Source organism: Terrapene carolina, unplaced genomic scaffold (genome assembly GCF_002925995.2).
Source record: "Terrapene carolina triunguis isolate 2854851 unplaced genomic scaffold, T_m_triunguis-2.0 Scaffold247, whole genome shotgun sequence".
NCBI classification, from domain to species: Eukaryota; Metazoa; Chordata; order Testudines; family Emydidae; genus Terrapene; species Terrapene triunguis.
In genome coordinates this window covers 3,089,358-3,096,613 of record NW_020664598.1, presented here as the reverse complement: position 1 = coordinate 3,096,613, position 7,256 = coordinate 3,089,358, and positions in this window count along the sequence as shown.

The following is a 7,256-nucleotide window of genomic DNA, read 5'->3' as shown; positions in this document are numbered from 1 at the left end:
TGGTGCCCTGCTAGTGTATCGACCCTGCAGGGCACAGTGACTGCAGGCCACAGTGTATGGACTGTACAGGTCGCCGTGGATTACGTACCCCTTGTATTGGCCTGTTACTCTGCAGGGTGCCTTGCCACTGCACAGAGTTTGAGCTGCAGCCCGGGCAGGAGCTGGACTCTCAGCACCACCATTTAACAGCTCCTGTAGCCATGCATGGTGTTTTGGGTTTGCACAGAGACTACAGCCTGTGGATAGCTCAGAGACCCCCTTGCTCTAGCTCCCACAGTCTTCACACTGTTCTGGGATTGCATCCATTGGAAGCCCAAAGCAGGAATATTTTGTGAGGCCCCCCCATACACAATGCCTTAATAAAAAGTGAATAGGGGGCCCCATTTTGCTGTTTGGGGCCTAAGCAATTGCTTAGTCTAATTATGCCTAGTGCCAGCTCTGGGTTGCATAGATACTAGAATCATAGAATATTAGGGTTGGAAGAGACCTCAGGAGGTCATCTAGTCCAATCCCCTGCTCAAAGCAGGACCAACACCAACTAAATCATATTGCAGCTTTCTAACGCTGACCCTTTTTGTTTCCTCCTTTTGCACACTCCCCCCTTCATATGTGATGTAACTAACATGCAATAACAGTAATACTTTCTACTGTGGTGATGAACCCTGAAGAAGAGTGTGAGTAATTTGTTGTTGCTGGGTTGCAGTTTTCTTTATTTTTAAATTAAACCAATGTCTGGAATGTTGCAAGCACAGTTCTGGCAGGGAGCTCATATCTGGATGACATGCTTAACCCTTTGGGAACATCTTAAACTGGCAAATACACAATCTGCATATATGGCTCAGCCCTAACCTGGAGTTACTTCTCTGGGGTGTGACAGAAGTTCAGTTTCCATAGGGATATACCAGATCAGATCCAGTGATTTATCTAGTTCGATATCCTGTTAATGATATTACAATCTGGGAGCATTATAATTCTGTTGGCAAGTTAATGATAGAAGGTAAGGTGGTGTCATTTGATTTGTAAAAATCTACAAAAACATTATTTCAATGGTGTCACCCTCTGCAGCATAACAAAGGGGACTCAATCCCTGCCTTCACCACACATTCTCAGCTCCAGGCCCTCTAGGTGGAGGAAATGTTGATAGTATAATGTTGTTGGAACTGGGTTGAGTTGGGTATCATTTGAAAGCCCTTTCTCCCATGAACACAATGGTACCAAACGTGACAAACCCATGTATTTATACCTGCTCCTGTATTTTCCACTTCATGCATCTGATTAAGTGGGTTCTAGCCCACGAAAGCTTATGCCCAAATAAAATACATGCAGCCCTCACATAATTAAACTGTGACCATCAACTGACAGTACTGTGTTATTAGTTAATGCTCAGAATATGATAGCTGATTGATTTTTTTTAATGTTGCAGATTACTGTGCATGGAAGGAGTGCTTCAACTTGATTTGCCATCATCAGCAAAAAAAGAAAGGTTCTATGGTATTGATTATCAGCTCTGTTTATTACACCAAAAGAGTTGTAATGAGGCACTAGTTATGATGTCCGCATGCAGCCAGAAATTACTGGAATCAATTCACAAATGTATGCACAAAGTTACATAACATATATTACATAACATAATGATAATCCCAAAGTAATTTATTACAAAATCTGTGTTTTTTCTTTGGTCTTGATCATTTTTAGGCATCAATGGAGAGACAAAGATTACTGACTAGTAGCTGAATCTTTGGAGAATACTAGTGCAGAGGACCTGGGGCCATGGTGAGGACCATGGGGCCAGGTGAGGAAGCACAGAATATGTGGGGGATGGACAGAGTGGGGCACATGGGGCTGCTGGAGGGTCATATAGTCTTGTGTTCAGAAAGGCTTGTGAGAGGGACAGATTGGGGCAGGGGCACAGGAGCTACTGAGGTAACAGCCAGGGGCTGAATGGGAGTAGGGGTGCAGGGACACAGGGGAACCAGGAGGTGCAAGGACACATGGGGACAGAAGGGAGAAAGGTGTCTGAGTGGGGGTGCAGGAGGGTAGGAGTGGCTGAGTGGGAATGCAGGGACACATGGGGACAGGGGAAGAGGGGTGGCTGAGTGGGGGTGCAGGGACACATGAGGGAGTGGGGTGCATGGACATATGGGGACGGGAGGCATGCAGGGACACATGGGGACAGGGGCAGATGTGCCTGATTGAATGAGAGAGGCTAGGGGTCAGCCCGGGTCTGTGTGGGGCAGGCTCCCCAACTCCCTAACAATCCCTCCCCCTGCCCCCCAAAAAACTTGTTCCATATTTCTCCCACCCACACCCAACAACCCTTCAGGTTCACTCCCAGGCTCCTTCCCAGCAATTACTTCCCTCTCCCTCAGCTCCTTTGTTACCCCTGACTTCCCCAAGCCTTTGCACTGCTTCTGAGGGGGTGTGGGAAATACGTTTCTGTATTGTAGTTTAAATGCATTATTATTCAAAGTTCAGTATTAATATGCCTAATAAGGAATCTGTTTCTCAAGAAACATTTCCTGAACTTTTTTGTTGTCTGTATTGTTACAGCCATACTTGTTGACAGGTATTTTGAAATAAATTACCAAAAGAATTGAAACTGGCATGATTATATTGTATTATTTAGACAAATAAAATATTGTGTGCAGAATTTTTAATTGTTTGGTGCAGAATTCCCCCAGGAGTAAATAAAGTATTCATAAGCAGCTGATCAATATGCTTACAAATAGGCCAGACCTATGGGGAACCATCTCATCCTAGCATGCTCCAGCCTGATCAGGTAGGGTCTGACAAAGAACCCTCAAAATCACAACTCTTTTATATAGGGTGACCATAGAGAAAGTGTGAAAAATCGGGACAAGGGGTGGAGGGTAACAGGCACCTATATAAGAAAAAGTCCCGAATATCGGGACTGTCCCTATAAAATCGGGACATCTGGTCACCCTACTTTTATACCCTTTAACTAACAAATGATGTCAGAGCCAATTACCACTTTAGCTAACAAATCAATTCAAGACAGTTTCCCCCTTTATTTCCAATTTTAATGTAGATAATATTTACAATCTCTTTTCTCCCCAAGGTCTTTTCTCCTTATCTCTTCCCCTCCTGCCTGCTGACCAACAGCTTTTTTGTCACACCTCAGTTCCCATAGGTTTTACTTTTAAGCTAATACTGATATGTGTGGTGAGAATGTCCATGTTGATTCCTTTCACAGGCACCGGCTTCCTCCGGGCCCTGAGGATGCTTAACCCCCCACTCTGCCCCAGGCCCTGCACCCATCCGACCCCAACCCGCCACCCCCACCCCATCTCTTCCTACCCCTGCTCCACCCCAGGCCATATTCCCACCCCACCCCTTCTCCCAAGCCTCCACCCTGCCCCACCTCTTCCCGCCCAGTTCTGCCCCCTCCCCCAAGCGTGCCTCATAGATTCATAGATTCATAGATTCTAGGACTGGAAGGGACCTCGAGAGGTCATCGAGTCCAGTCCCCTGCCCGCATGGCAGGACCAAATACTGTCTAGACCATCCCTGATAGACATTTATCTAACCTACTCTTAAATATCTCCAGAGATGGAGATTCCACAACCTCCCTAGGCAATTTATTCCAGTGTTTAACCACCCTGACAGTTAGGAACTTTTTCCTAATGTCCAACCTAGACCTCCCTTGCTGCAGTTTAAGCCCATTGCTTCTTGTTCTATCCTTAGAGGCTAAGGTGAACAAGTTTTCTCCCTCCTCCTTATGACACCCTTTTAGATACCTGAAAACTGCTATCATGTCCCCTCTCAGGGCTGGTCTACACCCAGCCGCTAGTTCGGCGGCTGGGGATCGAAGTTCCGGGTTCGACTTATCGCGTCTGGTCTGGACGGGATAAGTCGAACCAGGAAGTGCTCGCCGTCGACTGCGGTACTCCAGCTCAGCGAGAGGAGTACCGCGGAGTCGACGGGGAGCCTGCCTGCCGCGTGTGGACCGCGTCTGAACCGCGGTAAGTTCGAACTAAGGTATGTCGAATTCAGCTACGTTATTAACGTAGCTGAATTTGCGTACCTTAGTTCGAATTGGGGGGTTAGTGTGGACCAGGCCTCGGTCTTCTCTTTTCCAAACTAAACAAACCCAATTCTTTCAGCCTTCCTTCATAGGTCATGTTCTCAAGACCTTTAATCATTCTTGTTGCTCTTCTCTGGACCCTCTCCAATTTCTCCACATCTTTATTGAAATGTGGTGCCCAGAACTGGACACAATACTCGTCCCCCAAGCGCACCTCCCCGCTTCTCTCCTCCCCCCACCCCCCCGCACCTCCTGCATGCAACAGAACAGCTGATTGCAGTGGGCAGGAGACGGTGGGAGGGAGGGGGAGGACTTATTTGGCCAGGCTGCCGGCGGACGGGAGGCACTGGGGGGGCAGGAGTTAGCTGCCGGTGGGTGCTAAGCTCCCACTAATCTTTTTCCATGGGTTGCTCCCAGACAGGGTATAGAGCCTTTCACCCCCTAGGTCACTGATTCCATTACAATCCCAAACTAGACATGATTTCAAAATGTTACCATACAATGGCTGCTCAGTATCCTAATATGCAGTGTTAGGGATTTCAATACAATTACTAGTGAAACAGGACTGAAAACCAATACCACATTTAGCAATAATGTATTCCCCATGTTGACAGTCTCAGCTCAGTCTCAGACTAAATGAGCTACTAAAAATAAATCTCTTTTTACACAATCATAGAATCATAGGACTGTTATCTCAGTAGCTCCTGTGCCCCTGCCCCAATCTGTCCCTCTCACAAGCCTTTCTGAACACAAGACTATATGACCCTCCAGCAGACCCATGTGCCCCACTCTGTCCATCCCCCACATATTTAGCTTGTGTCACGCTGCCTCTGGGTTTGGTGATGGATCACCCATCAATTGCAGCTTTCATCTTCCTTCTGTTGTACCTTTGTTCTTTTCTTTTTAGGGTGGACTCTTCTTACTTTGTTAGGGCTCTTGTCTGCATCTTCAGCGGTTGGTGTTTGAACTCTATTTTATCAGGACAAGCTGGTGTTGGAGGTTGATTCCATCTTCCATACATACCTCATTCACACATCTAAACTAATAAGATTACAGCAGGGTTTTGCAAAAATGAAGGTTGCAGCAAGCTTACAAAATGGAGTAAGCGTTTGTAAAATGGAGTTTGAATTTACAATATGGCAAACAGTGAACGGAAGTAGACAAGTGTCGTGAATGGCAAACAGTGAACAGAAGTTACAATACTGAAACAGCGCAAGTCTCAGTGATTTAAGCAGGAATTGGATTGACAGTGAAACTTACAAGGGCAACTGGCTGAACAGCTATGGCTCTTAACAAGCATCTTAATTGTCAATTAGCCAGTTATTGGGGTAATCGGTTTTATGAATGAATGTTGTTTCATTCATAAAACTTTACTTATGAAGTTACATTAATAAAGTGAACAATTAAAAACAATTTCATTCATCAGTTCTACACTATGTTAGACGTCAAATCACTACTAACCTTTTTGGTGAAAACTGAAACAAAAATGTAATTTAGCACTTCTGCTATTTCCACATTTTCTGTTATTGTCCCCCCTTCTCCCCCATTGAGTAATGGGCCTACCCTGTCCTTGGTCTTCCTCTTACTTCTAACGTATTTGTAGAATGTTTTCTTGAAGTCGGGAGGATGTCTGTTTCAAAGAATGAGATAAGGGAAGGTTTCTAAAAGGAGGGCCTCTGACTGATAGGGGTGACTACAGATGGTTTTCTGTCGACAAAAAGAATCTGTCTTAAAAGAAACCATACGCGCCGACTCCGTGGGTGCTCCAGCCCTGGACCACCCATGGAAAAAAATTAGTGGGTGCTTAGGACCCACCGGCAGCTAAGCTCCTCCTCTCCCACCAGCGCCTCCTGGCAGCCCCACTGATCAACTCCTCCCCCTCCTTCCCAGCGCCACCCGCCCGCCCCCCATGGATCAGCTGTTCTGTGGTGTGCAGGAGGCGCTGGAAGGGAGGAGGAGGAGCGGGGATGAGGCATGCTCTGGGAAGGGGGCGGAACTGGGCAGGAAGAGGTGGTGTGGGGGTGGGGCTTGGGAGAAGAGATGAGGTGGGGGCTGGGCCTGGGGCAGAGAGGGTGCGGGAAGAGGTGGGGTAGGGGCAGAGCCTGGGGCGGAGCCGGAGGTTGGGGTTTGAGCACCCCTGGGGTCTGGAGGAAGCCGGTACCTGTGACAGCTGGGAAAATTGATGCCCTGGTTGTGAAAGCTGCTGAATACCTAGAAACCCAATGGAAGTCAACAGGAATTATGGGTACTCAGAAACTGACCATAAAGTTGAATTAACCAAGGTCACAGATGAACTTCTTGTTAGAGCCCAGATTGAAACACAGGGAATCCCTTGTTCTCAATCCCATGAGTAATGATCTAGACTACATAGGGTTTCCAATTGTCTAATCGCACAAAACCAAACACCCTTGCCCTGCCCCTTCCCTGAGGCCCCGCACCTCCCCACCCCTTCTCACTCTATCCCCTTTCCCTCGGTGGCTCGCTCTCCTCCACCCTCACTCACTTTAACCGGGCTGAGGTGCGGGCTCTAGGCTGGGGGGTGGGGCCAAGGGGTTCAGAATGTGGAAGGGAGCTCCGGGCTGAGCCTGGGACAGGAGGTTGGTGTGCAGGAGGGGATGCAGGCTCTGGGAGGGAGTTTGGGTGCAGGAGGGGGCTCAGGGTGCAGGAGAAGGTGAGGAGTGTGGGTTCTGGGAGGGAGTTTGGGTGCAGGAGGGGGATCAGGGTGGGGGTAGGGGTGCGGGAGGGAGTGTGGGCTCCAACTGGGCAGTGCTTACCTCAGACGGCTCCCAGAAGTGTCCGACTTGTCCCTGCGGCTCCTAGGCTCAGGGGCAGCCAGGTGGCTCTGCACACTGCCCCCGCTTGCAGGCACTGCCCCCACAGCTCCCACTGGCTGCGCTTTCCGACTAACGGGACCTGCGGAGCCAGCACTCAGGGCGGGAACAGTGCGCGGAGCCTCTCTGATTGCCCCTGCACTTAGGTGCCACAGTGACATGGCTGCTTTGGGGAGCCACACGGAGCCAGGGCAGGTAGGGAGCCTGTCTTTGCCCTGCTGTGCCGCCAACTGGACTTTTGGCCTATTAAAATCTCCTGGATTGCTTTCAATAGCAAACGGGAGATTGAGTCTGATTCTGGGACTCCCGGCCAATGCAAGAGGGTTGGCAACCCTAAGACTACACCATCTCTTATAACACTGAGCTGTTTTCTTTGTGGG